The sequence below is a fragment of the Bubalus bubalis genome, chromosome 12, assembly GCF_019923935.1.
Source record: "Bubalus bubalis isolate 160015118507 breed Murrah chromosome 12, NDDB_SH_1, whole genome shotgun sequence".
NCBI lineage: Eukaryota > Metazoa > Chordata > Mammalia > Artiodactyla > Bovidae > Bubalus > Bubalus bubalis.
In genome coordinates, this window is record NC_059168.1 from 89,076,149 (window position 1) to 89,097,729 (window position 21,581).

The window sequence follows — 21,581 nt, forward strand, 5'->3', positions numbered from 1 at the left end:
TGATTGACAACATGGCCAATTCAAGAGCATTGTGTTTTGGCTACTACTCCATCTTTCAATAAGTTACCTTGAAAATAATACATTAATTTCTGCTGTATGCACTCACAGAGCTATCAGATGAAATAAAGCCTATGAAAGTGACTTATAAACTCTGAAAAACTGTATACACATCAAGTATTTTTAAAACTAGCAATCAGTCATTAATTACTGAGTATCCACTATGTAGAAGTTGACAGGCTAAATACCAAGATTCAAAAATTCTAGTCTCTGCTCTTAAGTAACGTGCAGACTACTTGGAGGAAACCAAGCAGAGAAATGATTAACTATCAGCAAAACGCAGAGTATAGTGGGAAGCCAAGAAACCCTGCCAGGAGATTTCAAAGGATGGGAACATTCATTATGAACACTTTTTCCAAGGAAGTAGACTTAAAGCTCTTGGTCTTAAAAAAATAAATGGCATATAAAAAGTATTTATTAGGGTTCTAGAGTATGGGTTTCCAGGGTCTCAGCCCTCTGGGGTCTTTTCCTCCCTGTTTGACCTCCCATTATTGAGTAGAGAGGATCTCTGGTTATGGAGTCACATCACTCTTGTGATTAGGGTCTGTGGTAGGACAAAGGGGAAGGGATTTTGCAAGTGTTATTAAAGTCACAAATCAGGTGGGACCTTGAGCAAGTTTGAGATCATACTGGGTGGGCCTGGCTTGATCAGGTGGCGACCACTTTCTAAAGAGAGACTCTCCAGTGGGCCTTGCAGAGGCAACCATGAGCCTCCAGGAAATGAATTCAGAGCAAGCTCTCTAATGAGAAGGCAGCCTGGCCCACATTCTGGATACAGCCCTGGGAGACTTGGAGCAATGGGCCCAGTTAAGCTCTCTGGACGGCTGATGCACAGAAACTGGGAGAAAAGGAATGCGGATTACAAAGTCTGTGGGGGTTTGCAGGAAAAAAGCACAACCACCACCACTCAGGGTTCACCATCCTGAAATTGCTCCAGGGCTACGGTGTCTGGCTTCACAAGTCAGTCTTCTCTACAGAAGGCCTTCATCATCTGAGCTGCAAAAAGGTGGGCAGAAAGCATTGCTATGGGTCACATCCTGCCAGAAGCGAGCTTTCTGCCCTAGGAGACAGTCAGGCTTCAGGCCCAAAGGAGAGACTGTGAAACATCACACAGCATGCAGCCAGGTTTGCCACTGCATCTGAGAATCACAGACTCCATCTCTGGAAGGGACGTTCAGGTTTCCATTTCAGTCCTCTGCCTTTACCCCTGAGTCTCAGAGTGGCTCCTGAAAGAGCTGCAGGTAGAACCCAAGTCTTCTGACACCCACGTGAGCATTCTCAGCACTGTCTGAACATCCACTGAGTCAAGGCACCATCTCACCCCATGGACCACAATCATTATAAGAGGACGAGATGGTTAGATAGCATCACTGACTCAAGGGACATGAATTTGAGCAAACTGCGGGAGACAGTGGAGGACAGAGGAGACTGGCGTGCTGCAGTCCATGGGGTCGCAAAGAGTCGGACAGGACTTAGCAACTGAACAACAACAGCTTGGCATCTCATTCAAGTCCAAAACAACAAGATGAGAAATTACCCAGTTTTCCTTGCTTATACCGCACCAGCGGTTGCTTTTTCATGATAAATTAGTAATAACTCTCAGGCACATTTGGCAAGCCGAAGAAAAATGGATTTTTTTTACACTGCATTGAATAAACATCTTCTGCTTGAATATCTCCTATACTTCACTGACTTCAATACAGCGGAAGTTTATTGACGTGTGTACTGCAAGCTACGTTTGAATGATTGCTTCATATATTATGCTATGCTACGTTACTTTGTGTTCCTACTCTGCTTCCATAGCCCAAAGACTTATTGGAATCAGTTGTTTCAGACTCATAAAATATACATGACTTAGAAAAAAAAAGATTATTGTACTAAGAATTCCACCAGTCTTTCGAAACTGCATCCTTGATTATTTGTTGAAAATTCATTTCATTTTTTTTACCATCATCCCAGTGTATGTTAAGTTCTACCACAGAGTATAAATGTGCAATCTGCTCAGGGAGGCAGTTTGTAATAAGATAGCATGAAACAATGTTTTTGGTGTTATGGTTTGTTGACTTTTTTTTTTTTTTAAGAAACTAGCGATCATAAAGCAGAAAGTTTGTTTGAAAGTGTGATTCCAAAATGAGCCTTTTTCTGAAGCAATTCCATCTAAAATTTAATTAAACTGCCCTGTCTTTATCAATAAACCATCTACATTCCATGGAGTAGACATTTTTAACAGGAAGATTGATGAGTCTGTAGAAGCAGCAGGGTTGAAGAGAAAATGCAAAATTAAAAAAAAAAAAAAAAACCTACAGGTTGGAATCAATGCCTGGGATGTCTTCCTTCAGCCCTTTCAAACCCACCCCTCTTTCTCGCCACTCTGCACTATGCAGAGACTGGTGCATGTGAACTTGGGGCTGAGGCCCTCATCTTCTGCCTTCCACTGAGTTTGACAACTGGGAGGTGGGGGTGAGAGATGAGGATGAGGGATGGATGGTGAGGTCGGGGGATTCCACCTCCCTTCCTGGCAGGCTTCTGCAGAGAGGTAACTCCCTCTACCAAGGCCCAGAGTTCTTCTCAGGGGGATCTTTCCACATGGCGCCTTCTCTAGGGTTTAGTGTCTTCTCTAGGGTGGTATAGCTTCCCATCTCAGGACCTGTTTCCTCCTTGTTTTCTCTAAACACTGCCCACATCATTATAAACCATCCCTTCTTAAACTCTCCTTGATATTCCATTGGAATGCACCAATTATCTTTTGTTTTGTTGTTGTTGTTTTTGGCTGCATTGGAAGAACGGACCACCAGAAGAGTCCACTGGACCACTGGACCACCAGGAGAGTCCCAGAATGCATCAATTATCCTTTTGCCGGGACCCAAGATGGCACAGCCGTGGTCCTTCAGTGTGTCATTTGAAATCTCTCTCTGTGTGTCCTCTTTTTCCTGTTCTAAAAATAAGGGGGCAATATTCCTGCTCAAACTGCTTCATAAGCCTTTAAGGTATATGAAACGTGAAAATGTGTGGTTAAATGCTCTTCAAGGTTTAACATGACCATTGAATATGTGTCTACGGAAGAGCTAGTTTGTGCTAGGAGGGTGGAGGTCACTGCGTAAGACACAGAAATAGATCAGGTGTCATCTCTGTGAGCTAATAACTGTAATAGGAAGCCTGTGGGGAAACTGACGCTGAGACTGACAAGAAGCCTCCCAAGTTCAATGTAGCTCAGATTCCAGCTGGGAGAAGAAATATAATGGATGCTTCCAGCAGAAAGTACCATTCGAATTAGATATTAAAGGGTAGACGGGATTGGGATACGGGAAGGGATTTGCCATTCCAGGATGAGAGAGGATGGTGAGAACGAGCAGGGGGCTTTGACAAGTGAGTTACCTAAGGAGAGTATTCAAGGCACTTTGGGGTCTGTCAGTTTCAAAATGGGAATCACTCTCATCACAGGCATTTTCTGTGCTCTGGCTCAGTGACTAGTTCTAAGTGTGGTCCTGGGACCAGCAAGAGCCAGCATCACCTGGGAATTTTTTAGACATGCAAATTTTCAGCCCCACTCAGACCCGCTCAATCAGAAACTCTGGGAGTAGAGCCCAGCAACCTTTGAACTAGTCCTCTAAGCGAAACCCAAGCTTGTGGAAGTTACCTCTGCCTCTACATGGGGATGGCTGCAGGTGGGGAACAGTGCAGCCTGGGATGAGTGGAGGGGGCCCTTGAGGAGGCGGGCTGGACCACAAAGGACTCCGACATGGAGGCAGGAAATCATCCTGTGTCTGCCCCAAACTCCATCTGTGATGCAAGTCCCTTCTCTGATCTCAGTTCTTTCATTTCCTAACAAAACATGAGATACTTAAATGATCTCTTCTTTTAAGATCTCTTCTAGTTCAGACACCTGTCGCCCCAAGTCACTACTCTCAAACAAAATAGTGATGAGGTCGTCAAGACAGAGATCAGGACTCACCAAAGACCAGGGTATGAGTTCAATTTGCTACTTCCTGGTTTGTGACCCTTAGCCTCAGATTCCTCCTCTAAATCAGTGATAACACCATTCACCTTCCAGGGTCACTGGGAGGATAAAATGGGACTTCCTGCTCCAAGCGTGAAGACAAAAAACTGCTTCTGCATGAGTTACGTCCTAGTCGCTGCTGTGGTCTCAGGGCACATGGCATAGTTCACTAACCTTCTCTCCAACTTCCTGGTCGGGTGAGATTTCTCTGTTATACCTTGTTGTTATCTGACATGGCCATCATCCACAGGCAGGTGGTCGGTTCACCCAGATGGAGGATTCTTGGTTAACTTCTATTTACCTGTTCCACAGTAGGCCCCGTGATGGAGACACCATGGCATTTCTTAAACTACAGCCTCTGCGGCAACTATAACATAGAAGGCATTCAGGAAATACTTATTGAGTGAATGCTTGAGAAGTTCTTGAAAACAATCACCAAGCTTTCGAAAGAAACCAAAGGACTGTAACAAAATTACCTCTAAATCTGTACGAGCGAACCTTTCCGAGCACCTGGCATGACGGATGCTGTGTCCTAAATCACTTTCCTCAGGGAATTTTTCACCAATAAAACATGTGCAGGGCAGAGCCTAGGTCTTCACACAGTGCTTCAGCCAGCCCAACGCTCGGCCTTCATTTAATCATGTCACCCCATGTTTCATCTTTGTCTCTACCTCCATGCCATCTGAGACATCTTGCTGAGCTCCAGCTTTAACTCTGGGATCATTGCACCTGTTCTGCCACCTGCCCCCATGGTGGCTTTGCTGTTTCTTATGGTCCTAAATCCTGAGGCTGCCTTGGTTTGGACCTTTTTGTTTTATGCTTGGCTACTATGGAACATTTGCATATTCTTTCTCTTCTTCTCTCTCTCATATTGATACAGATCTATACCAATATCAATATATATGCAATATGAAAGTGAAGTGAAAGTCTCTCGGCCATGTCCGACTCTTTGCGACCCCAAGGACTATACAGTCCATGGAATTCTCCAGGCCAGAATACTGGAGTGGGTAACTGTTCCCTTCTCCAGGGGATCTTCCCAACCCAGGGATGAAACCCTGGTCTCCTGTGTTGCAGGAAGATTCTTTACCAGCTGAGCCACCAGGGAAGCCCTATATGCAATATACATCTCTATATATTGATGTATTTTATTGATCAATAAATGTTATCTAGCTACCTATCTATCTATATCGATAAGAAATGGCCATGGCCATGTTTCCCTTTTTACTTCTTCAATAGTAGAAAAGCCAGGACTTTTCCACTGCAACTTTGTATGTTGGGAACTTCTCATCACCAAACTACTTACCAACATGTTAGCAATGATCAAAGGGCACGTGCATCATTCAGCTAAAGGACTTCAAAAGGCCAGATATACATCAACCTGCTTTCCCAGGGCTTGAGAAATTGGGTGTGACATGGAGTTGCAAGGCTGCCCATCCATGCTGGTGTTGTGTGCTCAGGACAGTCAGGCTTTGGTGCCTCCCGGGGAAATACCAACCATGCAGAACTGCAGGGTCTTGGGGGTCTTACTCAGCACAGTGGTTCTTACCACGTGGACCTAGACCAGCCACACCAGCATCACCCAGAACCTGTCAGAAGTGCAGACTCAAGGGGAGCACAGGGAACTATATTCAATATCTTGGCATAACCTATAATGGAAAAGAATATGAAATATATATATGTGTGTGTGTGTGTATAGCTAAATCATTTTGCTGTATACCAGAAACATTATAAATCAACTATACTTTAATTTAAAAAATAAAATTAAAAAATAAAAAAAAAAAGAAGAAGCATAGGCTCTGGGCCTTTCTCCAGACCTACCAAGTCACATAACTGTGGGGCTGGGCCCAGCCCAGAACATTTGTCTCCAGACAGGGCTGACCTGGGCTCCGGTGTGAGAGTGCCAGCCTAGTGGTGTTCAGTCCTGGAGAGCATCCCACTGGCCTTGTCCGTGACTCCAGATCAAGTGTCTGCACACCATCTAGCTAACTATGCCGAGGTGGGAGCGATAAACTGACACCCACATGGCCTTTAGCCGATTGGCCCTGACCGCAGTGCCCTACTCCACTGCCTTCTCACTCCCAGTCCTACTTCTGCACAAAGCTTTCCAGGTCACCTCAGATTAAACCATTGCTGCACATGGAATTTTATATCCCCCCTCTTCCTCACCAAGTTCCTATGTTGAAGCCCAAGCCTCCATTGTGATGGATGTGGAGGTGGGACCTTTGGGAGGTAGTTAGGATTAGAGATCATAAAGGTGGGGCCCCCTTAATGGGATTAGTGCCCCGGCCAGTCAGAAGACAGAGAAGGGGACGACAGAGGATGAGGTGGTTGGATGGCATCACTGACTCAATGGACATGAGTTTGAGTAAACTCCGGGCGTTGGTGATAGACAGGGAGACCTGGCGTGCTGCAGTCCATGAGGTCGCAAAGAGTCAGAAACGACTGAGCGACTGAACTGAACTGAACTGAACTGAGAGAGCATGCTCCTACAAACACTTTATATGTTGCCCAGGCTGGAGTGCAGTGGCTATTCACAGGCATGATCCCACTACTGATCAGCACTTGAGTTTTGACCTGCTCAGTTTCCAGTGTGGACAGGTTCACCCTTCCTTAGGCAACCTGGTGGCCCCCAGTTCCCAGCAGGTCACCATATTGATGCTGAAATTAGTGCGGACACCCAATTGGCATAGCACGCTAGAGCCCAGGACTCCAGGGCTCAAGTGATCTTCCAGCCTCTGCCCGCCAAGTAGCTGGGACCACTGTCAGACCTCTGGCCTCCAGGACTGTGAGAGATGGAATCTCTGATGTTTGAAGCCACTCAGCCTGAAGTTTTCTGTTAAGGCATCCATAGGAAATTTGTCTTATCCAAGTACAATTAATATAAAATATCCTCTATATAAACAACTGCAAAATGTCTATCCTTTGATAAAATTGTATTACTCATCCAACTAATATTTATTCCACATGTATTCTTGCAAAATTGCTGTATCTTTGAACAAATACTTACTTTTTTTTTTTTTTCAGTGTTACAGCTCTATTTTATTTAGAAGATAGCAGGAGAATCCAAGACTTGAAGAGAAGAGAGTGGAGGAGTGCGTGGGGAGGGAGGGAGAGAGAGAGTGAGAGAGAGAAAGAGAGAGAGAGATAGAGCGCATGCACATGGGAGAGAGAGTCCGAGAGAAAGCGCTTTGGCTCCTCCTTTTATATGTTTTTTCCTCCACCTGGGCCTGCCCTATGCAAATTGGGCTTAGCCAGGAGTGCTGTTTGTTCTGCCTGAAGTCTTCACTCTGGTCCTCGGACCTTCCTTGTCTTTTAGCCACCGCCATTTTGGACTCCTTTTCCCTATTCTACCTACCTAACATTCCCCCCTCAAGAAATGGGAGGCCCAATTCTTTGGGGATAGGGGTATCGAGGTCTTTCTGGCTACTTCCTGCTGAACTGGGGTGGCGAGGGGTATTGGGCCTCCCGCTCTTGCTAGTCTCAATCCTCAAAGTCCTTATAGCAGTGTCCAAGGGTGTGTGATATTTTCCATGGTCAGCTGTAGTTTTATATCTTTGTTGAACTGGCACTGCATGTTGTAGCTGGTTGACCTGGGCAGAGACAAAACAGGTTAGACAATTGACAGTACATGGAATAATCATAGGCATCATCAATATAGCATAACGAGGACTAGTAGGGACATTGGTCAATTTTAAATTCACATGGCCAGGATGGCCCAAGTCCCTCCTTGTTCAGGGATCAGAAGATCTATCTCCTGTCTATTTTGGAGTACAGTCTGTCAAGCTGTGTTGGCTCTTTAGAGTTATCTTGAGAAATCTTATCCCCAGAAACCAGATTTTGGGGGTGTTCATTAGAATGACACTCATTGGTAGTCCTGAATAGGTATCTGAGATCTCCCAGGGGCTCAAAGGTGTATTGAGTGTCCTCTCCTGTTTTCTCCCATGGCTTGACTCGTGAGTAGTGAATCCAGGAGTCATGTCCTGGTACCTTGACTACTGTGGAAGTAGAAAGTATTACAGGGTAGGGGCCCTTCCATGTGGGCTGGAGTTGAGCCTTTGGGGACCCATCTTTCCAGACTTCAATTAGGACTTGGGTCCCTGGAGCATATAGTGGTGACTCTTTAGAATCTTTTGGGTCCTGGTTCATACCCCACAAGCGTATATCCTGTTGGAATTGCCCAGTGGCTATGGTATAAGACTGGAGGGTTTGAACCTCTGGATCTAGGAAGAGGTCATTGACATAAACAAAAGGTCTCCCATATAGCATCTCATAAGGACTAAGACCAACCTGTTCCTTAGGGGCAATGCAGGTGCGGAGGAGAGCTATTGGTAAAGCCTCCTTCCATCCCAGGGAGGTCTCCTGGGTTATTTTTTTATCGCTGATTTTAAGAATTGATTGGCTCTTTCTACTTTTCCTGAAGATTGAGGCCTCCAGGCACAATGGAGATTATAAGTAATGCCCAATGCTTTCGAGACTCCTTGGGTGACCTTAGAAGTAAATGATGTCCCATTGTCACTTTGTAATGACCCGGGCAGACCAAATCTTGGAATGACTTCATGGAGCAGTTTTTTTACCACCTCCTCAGCCTTCTCAGTCCGGGTGGGAAAACCTTCAATCCATCCTGTGAATTATCTATCATAACTAATAGGTATTTATACCCTTGAGAAACTGGCATCTGGGTGAAGTCCATCTGCCAGTCCTCTCCTGCGTAGGCCCCACATCATTGGATGGGCTGGGCCAGCTAGGGTCTTCGAGCTCCTTGGGGGTTGTTTAATTGGCAAGTGGGACAAGAGGAGACCACCTGTCTTATAGTTGTTTGGAGGCCTGTTCCTCTGAAGGACCTTTCTAGTAATCTTTGGAGGGCCTTTTCTCCTAAATGAGTAGTGGCATGTAAGGAGTTAACCAACTTCCATTGGAGGTTTCCAGGCAGAAAAAGGAGTCCCTCCTTTTGGAACCACCCCATATGATCTTCTTGAAAACCCTTGCTCTTAGCTTTAAGAGTCTCACCTTCAGTATATGAAGGAGTTTCTGGCAAATTAGTCTGTGGAACTAAGGTGGCAATCCCTATTAGGTCATGGTTCTGTAATGCTGCTCTCCTAGCTGCCTGATCAGCTGCTTGGTTTCCTCATGCCACTTCCGTGTTCCTTTTTTGGTGTCCTTTACAGTGGGAGACTGAAACCTCAGTGGGCAGATGGACTGCCTCCAAGAATCGAAGAATCTGATCACCATATTTGATTGGGGACCCTTATTTTCTTATCAGGTGCCAGACATTAAGGACATACAATAGTAAGTCAAGCATCTATATTCATTCTCAAAAATAATAGGCTGGCAATGGAGTTAGGGCCTATGTATAAACCAATCTGGGCTTCCCTGGTGGCTCAGATGGTAAAGAATCTGCCTATAATGTGGAAGACCCATTTTCAGTCTCTGGGATGGGAAGATCCCCTGGAGGAGGGCATGGCAACCCACTCCAGTATTCTTACCTGGAGAATCCCATGGACAGAGAAGCCTGTGGGCTACAGTCCACAGGGTTGCAAAGAGCTGGACACAACTCTTTGTGTCACAAGAGTGACTAAGACACACATAAATGAATCTACATGAGAGATCATATTAAGTAGTCATATCAAGTGTGACAGGAGTGCCTACTGGGAAAACCATGGAACCTCAGAGAGGAGGTGACACTGGAGATGCCAGAAGTGGCAGTTGGTTATGCAGAGGTTGAGGAGAATAGGTTGAGAACATCTGTTGTAGGGACAGGGGTCCAAGGCTACCTAGAGGAATGAGGAATGTTTTGCAAATAAGAGATGCTTAAGCCAGCACTTCGGAGAAGGCAATGGCAACCCACTCCAGTACTCTTGCCTGGAAAATCCCATGGACGGAGGAGCCTGGTAGGCTGCAGTCCATGAGGTCACTAAGAGTCAGACACAACTGAGGACTTCACTTTCACTTTTCACTTTCATGCATTGGAGAAGGAAATGGCAACCCACTCCAGTGTTCCTGCTTGGAGAGTCCCAGGGATGGAGGAGCCTGGTGGGCTGCTGTCCATGGAGTCGCACAGAGTCGGACACAACTGAAGCGACTTAGCAGCAGCAGCAGCAGCAAGCCAGCACTTCAGAAGATGTGACACTTGAGAGAAGGTGGTGGTAATGCTTGTTGCCATTTCATTTCAGATAAAATGAAAAAAAAAAAAATTTACAGGTAGAAGCAAAGAGGTGAGAAAGCATGCAGCCCTTAAAAAGAGTGAGCAGGTGGTCCAGTGGTTAAGAATTCACCTGCCAACGCTGGGAACATGGAGCTGATCCCTGATTCTGGAAGATTCCACATTCCATGGGGGCAACTAAACCTGCAGTCCACAACTCCTGAACCTGTGCCTTAGAGCCTGTAAACCACAAGAGATGCCACCGCAATGAGAAGCCCATGTATCACAGTAAAGAGGAGGCCCTGCTCTATGCAACTAGAGAAAGTCCATGTGGGTAGCACTGAAGGCCCAGCACAGCCAAAAACAAGCACATAAATAAAGAAAGAAGAGTAAGCAGAGGCCAGTTCATGGAAGTCTTCAGGGGCAACATCAATTTTCTGAATCCTCGTGGAGCCAATGCTGAGCCTTTTCAAGCACAGTAGATGCTTTCTTGATGGTTGTTAGGTTCCCATGTTCTTCCGAGTTGCATAATGTCCTGACTTCCTTTCTAGACTTAAAACATTTCTACATCCTTTTTTTTTTTTTTTTTTTTTTACTAAATATCTCAAGCAGGTAAATAGTCACATTTTGTGCCTACTTCATGAGTACCTGACCTCTGGGAAGTAGCAGTTGCTTCATCTACTCTATTGGATTTATCCTACTACTGGCGTAGGTGCTGGCCTGAAAATAATTATTCTTGACTGGGGTGGGATGAGCCTTAAAACATACTTGAGTCATACCTCCAACTCATCAAGACCACCCCCTCAAGCTCCCCACCCCAAGCCTCTCCCACAGGCCCACTCCCCATGCCCTTCCACATTCTTGGTAGCTGGTCATCCAGATCCTGTGATAAAACCATCACCACTTGAAGTGATTCATCTCATTGTTGGTTTTCTAAATTGAGAGATCGGGCAGGGAAAACCAGAGCCTTCCAAGTCTTCCTCCAAGTGGCCCAGCAACGTCACTCAAAGACGATTTCTGTAAAAGTGGCAAGCAGGTCATCCTTCTGGAGGGAGTGTGGAGGGACCCTGGGTGGACATCACAGGAGGAAAGTGGACAGCAAGGCAGTCTCCCCCATTCCTTTCCTTTCTCTGCTGTAACCATGGCAGTTGCCATGGAAATCACACCCTGTGATAGTTTCTTTTGACTCACAGCTGTTGAAATCACTAACATAGCACGGGAGAGTGGATTTTTTTAAAGTGTGTGTTTAAAAAAAAAAAATGCTCTCTCCTGTTAGAACCATCCTACTGGAGGCAGGAGCAGCTGCTAGATCGAGAAGAGGTGTCTGCCTACTCAGCAGCCCCTTCTTGTCAGGGAGGAGTAAGGTGCAGAGAGAGAGAGAAAGGAATGGGAGGGAAAGGTTGTTTATTTAGCCACCTGTTTGGTGCCAGGGACTATGGTAGACGCTTAAAAATCAGCTTCTAAGCAAATCCCACAATTTGATATAGAAACATTTTCTCCAGTTTGTAGATGAGAAACTGAGGTTCAGAGAAATGAAAAGGCCAGTCTAGAATTTTCAGTTGGCAATGGGCTGACCTCCACCTCAAATCTTGGTCTGTCTGGCACTGAATACACTATTATTTCCACCACGTTGTATTCTTCAGGCTGCGTCAAATTTTTCCTGAACACTATAACTATGGGCTCTTACAATGTTCTGTTGGAGTAAAGATTTTGGTCTTGCCTGAAGATAGGAGCAGGAGACGTGGGTTTGATCCCTGGGTCGGGAAGATCACCTGGAGAAGGAGACACCTACCCACTCCATTATTCTTGCCTGGAGAACACGAAAGAGGAGCCTGACAGGCTACAGTGCATTGGGTTGCAAAGAGTCAGACACAACTGAACAGCTAATACACACACAAAGATAGGCATGGTCTTTGCCTTTGGCTTCTAGAAGGTAATCTGTCATGTTTAATAGGACCATCATCGATTAGGGAAGAGTCTGGCCTGAGGGTGGGCCAGCTACACCTTAGGATGGAAACTAGCCACACATGAAGATGACCATGAGATGTAGGTGGAGTTTTGGACCACAGAGTAACCCTGGATCTGGAAGCTGAGATTAAATATATGGGCAATCAATCAATTATGGTTACTTAAGCACCAGTGACCGGAGAAGACGACAGCACCCCACTCCAGTACTCTTGCCTGGAAAATCCTATGGACGGAAGAGCCTGGTAGGCTGCCGTCTATGGGGTCACACAGAGTCAGACACGACTGAAGTGACTTAGCAGCAGCAGCAGCAGCAGCAAGCACCAGTGACAACTATGAAGCTGGGGCTTAGGTACCTTGTTGACAATACTCCCTGTGTCTTGTCGTGCATCCATATCAGGGGTAACACATTCTGCGTCCATGGGGAGAGGGGAATGGAAGCTTTACCTTGAAACCCTCTCAGACTCTGCCCTGTGCATCTTTTTCCTTCACTGATTATACTCTGCATTCCTTCCCTTCCATAAACTATACAAGGATAACATCTATTAGTGAGTTCTGATTCCTTCTAGGGAATCGTTGAAACTGAAGGTAGTTTTGGGAATTCTCCCCAACCTTGCAGTTGGTGTCAGAAGTAAAGGTGATCTTGGGGACTCTGTTCTTGGACTTTCTGTTGGTTGAAACTCTCGTATATCCCTAAACCATTTTTAAAAGACTGGGTATTCTCAATTATTTCCCTATCAGTAAAGCGGACTGAGTAAGGAACTCCTGTGCTCTGGTTCTTTCCCAGCACACATGTTGGAGGACACCCGCCATTCAGCATAGATCATTGTCTAGCTCCTAGTATGAGGCAGGAACTCTGGTTTGTGGGCTCATCTCAGGGTCCTTGGCACCTAACCCAGTGGCTGGCAGAGACCAGGTACTCAGGAGCTTCTGTGAACATGACCCCTGATAAAGCTTCTGTTCTGTTCAGAGCGAGTAGGACAGGGGCTCTCAGGAGCAATGTGTAGACGAGCACATGGTGACATCTGGTTTCAAGAAAATGATGACTGTCTTAGTCAGCTCTGCCTGGCATAACAAAATGCCATAGATTGGGTGGCCTAAACAACAGAAATGTATTTCTTGCCATTCCAGAGGCTGGAAGTCCAAGCTCAGGGGGCCAACCTGGTTGGGTTCTGGTGAGATCTCTTCTGAGTGAGTAGATGCTGTTCTTCCACTCTGCTCACAGGGTCTTTCTTTGGTGTGTTTGCACATAGAGAACAAGCTCGCTGGCATCTCTGCCTATTGCTGCTGTTCAGTCACTAAGTCATGTCTGACTCTTTGTGACCCTATGGATGGCTGCATGCCAGGCTTCCCTGTTCTTCACTGTCTCCAGGAGGTTGTGAAAATTCATATCCATTGACTGGGTGATGCCATCCAACCATCTCATCCTCTGTCACCCCCTTCTCCTCCTGCCCTCAATCTTTCCCAGCATCAGGGTCTTTTCCAATGAGTCAGCTCTTCGCATCAGGTGGCCAAAATATTGGAGCTTCAGTTTCAGCATCAGTCCTTCCAATGAATATTCAGTGTTGATTTTCTTTAGGTTGGACTGGTTGGATCTCCTTGCAGTCCAAGGGACTCTCAAGAGTCTTCTTCAACACCACAGTTCAAAAGTGTCAATTCTTTGGCACACAGCTTTCATTACAGTCTCACATCCATACATGACTACTGGAAAAACCATAGCCTTGACTAGATGGACCTTTGTGGACAAAGTAATGTCTCTGCTTTTTAATATGGTGTCCAGGTTGGTCATAACTTTTCTTCCAAGGAGTAAGCGTCTTTTTATTTCATGGCTGCCATCAACATCTGCAGTGATTTTGGAGCCCCAAAAATAAAATCTGCCACTGTTTCCACGGTTTCTCCATCTGTTTGCCATGAAGTGATGGGACCAGATGCCATGATCTTCGTTTTCTGAATGTTGAGCTTTAAGCCAACTTTTCCACTCTCCTCTTTCACTTTCATCAAGAGGCTTTTTATTTCTTCTTCACTTTCTGCCATAAGGGTGGTGTTATCTGCATGTCCGAGGTCTCTCATAGAGGCCTGCAAAGGACTCCCTTTGTCTCTACCAGCCGTGGCAGCTCTAGGCTTCCCTGAGCTGTGATACATCATGTGCATCTCAGCCTCCATCAGTACAAATCCACCTTCTGCCTGTGCCCTTTCTTTTTTCTTGTTTTTAATTTTTATTGGGGAATAGGTCGTTAACAATATTGTATTAGTTTCTGCAATAGAGCAAAGTTAATCAGTTACTCATATACATAGATCCACTCTCTTATAAATTCTTTTCCCAGATAGGCCATTACAGAGTATTGAGTAGAGTTCCCTGTGTTATGCAGTAGGTCCTTGTCAGTTATCCATTTTATATATAGAACTGTGTACATGTCCATCTCAATTTTCCAGTTTGTTCCCCATGTTGTCACATGGTCTCCTCTCTGTGCCTGAGTCCAAATCTCCTCTCCTCTTATAAGGACACATCATATTGGATTAAGGGCCCATTTACTTGATGGCCTTATTATAACTCAACCAATTAAATCTGTATCAACAACCCTGTTTCCAAGATCTCATTTTGAGGTCCTAGTGGTTAGGACTTCAGTGACTCTTTCTGGGGGACACAATTTGACCCATACACTTGTCTCTCTCTGCACAAGGATACAATGAATTGTGTGCACTGGCAGCATCTCTGTAGCTCAAAGCCTTAACCCTTTAGGATAGGGAGCATTTTGCTGTGTGTTTTTTATCTTTGTCCACTTGTTTTCCTTTTGTTATTTTAAAAACATGTGTTAAGGTTGGATCCTAATCTATTTTCAATTGTTCCTCCAGAAACATAGTTTAAATGTAGGAAAGCCCCAGTTCGGATGGCCTCCTGGCCCCTGGGATGGGCAGGGTGTCAGTGGTGATGCCCAGAGAAGGCAGCCGCTGGCACCCGCGGGCCCCGCCTGGCCCTGCTTCGGTGCAGAGAGGCAGGAATATCCTCCGAGCAGATGGAGAAGCGGGGAGGTGCAGAGGTGCCCGGGGAGCCAGGCTGCGGCGAGGAGCTTCTCAGGGCGCCGGCGTGCAGGGGAGGGGACGGAAATAGCCAGCAAATCCCTTCTCGGGGGAGAACCGCCCATGAGAAGGCTCAGCAGACGACTGACAGGAGCCGACAGGACGCAGATCTGGGCTCGCAAGCCGGACAGGTTGAGGCTCCAGATGGTAGAGAAAGAAGAGAAGGAACCGTGAACGACGACAGTTTTATTCAGCTTGAGCATTTTCAGAGTTTGCCCGAAGGATGACGCCCTGCTGGGGCTCCAGCTGCAGGGACTTGAAGGGCAGACTCCGGACGGAGGCAGAGGGCGGGCGTCAGGCTGGTGTGGGCCTGGCTGGCTCGGGCTTCAGGCGGGGAGGGTGGTCCCGGCTGTGTCTTCTGAGGGGCTCGGGGGACAGGCCCTCAGGCCTGCGGCCTGGGTCTCTCTCTCCAGGTACGAGCGACCAGATGGCTGGGCTGGGAGACAGTGCCTGGTTCCTCAGCCAGGTCCCACCCTGGGAGCAGCTGTGGACACGGCCTGGCAGGACTGTCTATGGCACTGGCCACCAGCCAGAGCCAGAGCCTGTCGGGAAGGAGTGTGGACAGAACAACGGTGCGCATTTTCAAAATATCTTTCTGCAGAGACAGAACGGCCTAGGGTAGTGTGAACTCCCTCACCTGAAGCTGTGTGTGATGATGACATGTGAGAAGCGCACCTTGAAGGAAGCAGTCTGGGGAGGGGTGGGCAGGTCTGGGAAGCCAGCCACGGCCTGGCCTGTCCCAGTCGTGGACCCGGGAAGGTGCTGGGCCTCTCCAAGCCTCGGTTTCCCTCGTACACGTCGAGTCCCTTCTCCTCTGGAAAGAGAAGCCCGAGGTGCACACACACACGTGAAGGACACAGCTGTGACAGGCACACGCAGACAGCACATGCCTTGCCTGCACGTGGAGGGTCTCCTGACAGGCCTGGGCCTTTCTTTCAAGGAGAGAACTGCAAGTCACACTCACAGGGGTGGATGTCAGCTCACTGTAAACCAACAAGACAGCCCTTCCTTCCCTGTCATCTCTACAAGGAAACACACCCTCCTATCCTGCCCCTGGGGTATCTCTGAGGTGCGTACCAGACCATCATCTGGATGTTACACCAAGCTGTCCTTGAGAAAGATGCGGCAGACACACCGTCTTCCTGTGTATTTTTTCATTACAACTTTATAAAATCAGTTTAAGCAATTCAGTAAATATGACAATAAACTTTCTAAATCCACTTTGTTTTAAATATAAAATATATATATATATATCATAACATTATACCTACTGGGAGCTCCAGTATTTTGGCCACTTGATGTGAAAAGCCAACTTGTGGGGAAAGACCCTGATGCTGGGAAAGACTGAGGGCAGAAGGAGAAGGGGGAGGCAGAGGATGAGATGGTTGGATGACATCACTGACTCAATGGACGTGAGTTTGAGCAAACTCCAGGAGACAGTGAAGGCCAGGGAAGCCTGGTGGACCTCAGTCCATGGGTAAGATGCTGGGCCCTGGGAGATGCTGGCTTAATGCAGAGTGGGAGCATGGAGGGAAGGCTGGGGGTCCCACTGGCGAATTTGGACTGATAGCCATGCCTGTCTCCAGTGACAGAATCAGTGATCTGGAGTAAATCTCCTATTCCATCAGGAAAGATGTCACAGGTAGAGAGACTACCTGGAAAAAATTCAATAAGCGTCATTTCTGATGGCCCAATAAGGAGAGCAATTTGTAAAAGTTAAAGGAGTGTGTCAGCTCCCAGCAAAACCTTCTCCACCAACCAGAGCAGACTCCCCATGCCTCCGAGTGGAACCAGCAGAGCCTGTTGGACCTCCCTGATGAGAATGAACAAAATCACCACCTCAGCAATGTTCATTCTCTTTGAGCTGAAAATTTAAAGTGAAAAAGATAATGGAATAAGATTTCAAGGAAGCCGTCGTGAATGGCGAGTCATTCTGGCTATCATCAAAGAAGGCTCCAAGGACCTCTGGGAGTGACGGATTAGGAGCTCTCCACCCTGGTTCTTTAGCAAAAAGAGAGAAAGGCCATCCCAGGACACCTGATGGACCTGTCATGGAGCAGGGTTCACAGGGGGCCAGGCAACTCCAGTGTGGACTTCAGTCCTGAAGTCCTTCCTGTCCCTCACAGGCTCTGGAACCCGAGCCTTGTGACCTCCTGTTAGCCTTCCTTGCAGGCCAGGGAGGGTGCTGGCTCAGAGCTCTGCTCTCCCACCATTACGTCAGACAAACTGGAGTCCTGTCAGCTTAAATTCCCCAGAAATGATGGATGCGTTCTCCAGGCCAACCCATCAGCTTCTCTATCAGAAAACAGATGATGAAAGTTAGAAGCTGTGTCTTCACAAAGGAAGTAGAGACCACAGAGGCACAGATGCCCCGTGATCATGCTGAATGGAAGGCAGGTGGCATCTGGAACCTGCTTGCTGGCTCCCAGTGCAATGGCTTCCATTCCAGATCATCTCAAACACGTGCTCATGGGAAGGGCTCCTGGGCATTACAACTTACAGAAGGGCCAGGCAGTTGGGGGGTTGGCACTGACCCTCTAATGCTTCTGAAATGTGTCCACATTCAACATAATCTGCCCGTCGTTGTATCAGAGATCGTCCCGGGACTCTGTTCCCTCAGTGATCCCAGTTTTAATCGCACTTTTGCTGGACTAGCAGCATTTTAGCCCCACAGTGAAACGCAGCAAACAATGCAATTGGGGTGGATTAGAATACGCCTGAAATTATTCCATCCAATTCCAGGCTCCGTGTGACTTTCCAAAGTGGGGAATTGTTTGCCCTAGCTGATCACGCTGGTCAGTGGCACAGCTGAGACACAGTCTGGCTTCCTGCCCAAGGCTTCTTCCTTTAGGACTGTGTTCACTGGACTGGCCCTGGTGCTGTGAAGGTAGTGGAATAGCATTCAGTGGACACTGTCTGGTAGCACATCACACCATGTGAGTGTATGAGTAGCAGGACACTCAAGGCCAGGGTTGTGCGACTACAAGAAACCTCCTCTTGAGTCTCCCTTTAAGGCCTTTATAACTTTCAGATTCACCTTTGAGGGCCACTAGCCTATAAGATTGGAGAAGGAAATAGCAACCCACTCCAGTGTCCTTGCCTGGAGAATCCCAGGGACAGGGGAGCCTGGTGGGCTGCCGTCTATGGGGTCGCACAGCGTCGGACACGACTGAAGCGACTTAGCAGCAGCAGCAGCAGCCTATAAGAACTTCTGAATTCTTTGCTATGAACCTAATAGCTAAAACAAGCTACCACAGGCACCCTTTATCATGACAGAGTAAACAGCCCAGATGATGAATGAAGTAGTAAATGAGTAAGTGTAAGTGAAGCAGAGCAGCCAATTTACAGGTGAAAACAATGGGTGTCTTTGGGGTTCCAAGGAGGAATATTCAATAGATCAGTATGGCTTTATATAGGTAGGGATTCACGCTAAGCTACACTCTCATTCCACGTGACAGCACCTCATGGCCAGACTCAGAGAGAAGTTAGTTAAGTGAAGTCAGAGGAAGCAAAAGGCAAAGTACACAAACTGTAAGGAGACAAACACAGACCAGGAGTCTCTGAAAATCAGAGTGGAGGTCACAAACATGGCGGCGACAATCACAAAACACATGGGCACTGTGGGAGTGCTTTCTACTTGAAATAATCCAAGTTACAAGACTTGCATCTTCCAGACAGTTTCTAAGATCAGTCTATCATGTTCGCAGTTTTGCAAAAGCACACTTTGATGCTTCACTCATTCTTTCATTCACTCATTCCACATCTTTAGATACCTCTTCTAGTCTGGATGCTACATGGAGTACTGAGTATATGCAAATAAGTTAACCGTGATCTCCGCCTCAACAAGGTAACCGTGCACTGCAGAACCCAGGAGTGAGCGGTCAGCATTCAATTCTCATTCTTTTTAAACGCTTCTTTTCTCCTCACTCCATACTACTGACTGCATTCTGATGGGAACCAATAATGATATTGTTCTGGTATTTCAAATAGCTGGTTATCCTTCCTTAGACGAGAGTTCAAGATGGAGATCCTTATATTATTACATAATGTATAATAAGTGATAATTTGGTTTAATTTTACAATAATATCTTGCCACGTAAAAACAATATAAATTGCCTTTCACCTTCCTATCCAGAATGCTAAGTCCCGTGTCATACTCTTCTATCTCCATAGCGTTTCTCATGCTGCAGCATATTGGCCATAAGATCATGACAATCTCTTCCTTTGAAATGATGTTTTTCACCTCCATTTTTATATCACATTATCAATTTGATTATCTCTTTCAACATTTCCACTCAACGTTATTGTTCAATTTCACCAACTGTATTAGAATGACAAGCTAAATGTGTTGCTAGAATCAGGGAAGTGTATAAAATCTGTTAAAAAAAAAGCTCATAGAAATATTGACAGAATGGGGTTTCATACTTTCTGTCACTCTCCTCCACATAATCGATTCCCAGTTGATGTCACGTTGCCACATATTCCAGGAACGTGCCAATATTTTCCTTCATGTCTTTTCCTATGGTTTAGGTTTGATATAGGCATAAATCTCATATTCTTAGGTATTTTTAGAAAACTGTATTTAAAAGCTTTCTGTTTTCATTTTTCTCATCTTAGATGTCATGAGTGCAAAATTGGATAAACTTTTGTTGGCATCGCACTTGTGGTTTTTTTTTTTTTTTCCTTCTTCTTTATTTCCAATTTGGGATCTGCACATACACATTTGATAAGAATCTGTGTAAAATTCTCATCACCTATTGTCCAAATGATAGTTGAGTATAGCGTTCCCGTAAAAACATTTGGAGGTATTTTACTGTGTTTTCATTTATTCTCACCAGAAGTAAACACTATCCATTATAAAGGCTTCAACGCTTGCATTGAACAAAACACAAATAAGAGCACCATTAGCGTTTAAGGTATCTTGACTTTGACTTCACATAAACTCAGAGGTTATGCTTACCAAAACTCAGGTTTAAGCTACTAGTAATGTATATAATGGAATTTAATAAAGTTTGCCTGCGTGCATGCATGGTCAATTTGGTTGTGTCTGACTCTTTGCTACACTTTGGACTGTGGCCCATCAGGCTCCTCTGTCCATGGGATTCTCCAGACAAGAATACTGGAGTGGGTTGCATGTCCTTCTCCAGGGAATCTTCCCAACCCAGGGATCGAACCAAAGTCCCCTGCATCTTCTGCATTGCAGGGAGATTCTTGACCGCTGAGCCACTGAGGAAGAACCCTAATAAAGTTTAGGAGGAGATAAATGCATAATAGATCAGAAAGGGAAGTCTTAGGTTCCACCTTTAAAACCTCTCGTTAAAGATTTACCCTATCTGTAATTTAAGCTTTCTAAAGTCTTTATCTAGTACGTTGATTAAATAATTCCATATCTCCACTTTCTCTTAATTTTCTTAATCATAACACTCAAGTTTACCAGCAGTCATTTATCCTTCTAAAATTTAAAAAGAAGTATGTTGTTGTTTTCTGACTCTTTGCGACTCCATGGACTGTAGCCCACCAAGCTTCTCTGTCCATGGGATTTCCCAGGCAAGCGTACTGGAATGGGTTGCCATTTCCTTCTCCAGGAAGGCCTCTTGACCCAGGAATAAAACCAGTGTCTCCTGCATTGGCAGGTCAGTTCTTTACCGCCAAGCCACCAGAGAAGCTCCATAACCAAGCATGCATGCTTTCATGCTAAGTTGCTTCAGTCGTGGCCCGATTCTTTGTGACCCTATGGGCTGTAGCCCGCCAGGCTCCTCTGTCCATGGGATTTCCCAGGCAAGAATACTGGAGTGGGTTGCCACATCCTCCTCCAGGGGGTCTTCCCCACCCAGGGATTGAACCCAGGTTTCCTACACTGCAGACAGATTCTTTACCATCTGAGCCAGCATGGAAGCCCCATAAATAAACAAGCATAAACTCATCCAAAACATTAAAGTCAAATCTTTAAAGTAGGTTTCTCTTCTGGAGATGACCAGAATCTTTGGTGGCAGAATTTTCTGTTTCAAAGTGCCTACAAGAAGCTTTGTTCATAGAAGATAATCTCAGGTTTACCATTTCAAAGCTATATGACTTTAACCAAGGTTCTCAAATTATGTAAGTCAATTTCCTCCAACCTGAAACACTGGTATTTCTTCCCACAGAGTTGTCGTGAGGAATAAATACATCATTGAAAATGTTAGAGTGCATGTACCTAATGGTCAATAAATGGGTCCTGAATAAAGAAAAAAAGGATGAATAAATGCATGCTTGTATATATGATCTTTTCTTTTTAAAAGTGACAAGATTGTGACTTTCCTCGGACCCCTTATAGGCCTGTGAAGCTACTGTTGAACAAAGTACCAG